The following is a 1120-nucleotide window of genomic DNA, read 5'->3' as shown; positions in this document are numbered from 1 at the left end:
CGGAGGAGGAGAGAGCAGATGGCACCCTCCAACTCCTTCCCAATACAGGCAGGCGTTGCAGGAATGACAGCGGACAGAGCGCTGACGGGGCTTAGTCAAGAGAGCTTGATGAACCCGTTACTGCTGGCTTTGTTGCTGCTGCCTACCACAGATAGAGGAGAAAGCAATGAAGTCGTTTATTAAACCGTCTTTAGGGCGGCGGCGTTTTTAATCTCACGTTTATACGTTAAGCTACTTACGAGGATGCATGTAACAAGACACACAGGCTGTTACAGCGGCTGAAAATAAAGGTCACTGATGGAGCCCGAGCAATTGCCTCCCAAACTTACTTTGACATTAGGGCTGTCGTTTCAGGTGAAACGAAACCCTGTTCACCTGCAAACGGTTCTGACGAGAGACATAACTACATCCAAAGGAACGCGCGTTTTAATAATTGTTCCGGTGTGATGAGGTCGATTCATGTTCACTTTGTGAACACTTTGAAAAGTTTTAATTTCCCACTTGTTGTGGTTAGTATTTTCCTCGGTTAACAACGCATCAACACCGTAGGAGAAGGCAGTTGTAAGGCGAAGAGCGCACTATAAACCCCGTTTATTTTATCCGGATTTATTTTCTATAAAAACCTCAAAACCGAATTCTTCTTTTCTCGACAAGTAAGCATGTTTTCGATTAAGGAGAATCCCGGTGGTAGTTTTATTTGTGCGAACGAGCTTCGTTCCGCGATGATGCAACAGCCATTTCTCCCCTTTAAAGACAAGGGGCTACACCGCTCCGCCGGCGCTGGAAGGGAGGAAGGACCGCTCTGGCGCCAGCCTGTTTCAAAGCCGGCTACAAAGCAAGCTGGGCGACACAGTCGCTCCCGGGACGTAAGATCACCTTCCTAACCCTGCTTTAAACGTTCGACCCTAATGCAAGGGGAACGGCTGGCGCGCAACTGAAGACGGAACCGATCGCCCGGCAGAACAGCAACCGGGCCGCGGGCAGTAACGCTCCGCTCCTCTCCCGCTCAGCAGCCCCGTGGCAGCGGAGCCGCCGTCCGCCCGCACCCGAACGGCGCTCGGCGGGCCCCGCTGACGCGGGCGGGTCTCCCGGAGCCGAGCCCTTTCGGGCTCAGAGGCGG

The sequence above is a fragment of the Aptenodytes forsteri genome, unplaced genomic scaffold (assembly GCF_000699145.1).
Source record: "Aptenodytes forsteri isolate BGI_AS27 unplaced genomic scaffold, ASM69914v1 Scaffold15, whole genome shotgun sequence".
NCBI lineage: Eukaryota > Metazoa > Chordata > Aves > Sphenisciformes > Spheniscidae > Aptenodytes > Aptenodytes forsteri.
The sequence above is the reverse complement of the archived record's forward strand: the minus strand, read 5'-3'. Positions refer to the sequence as shown.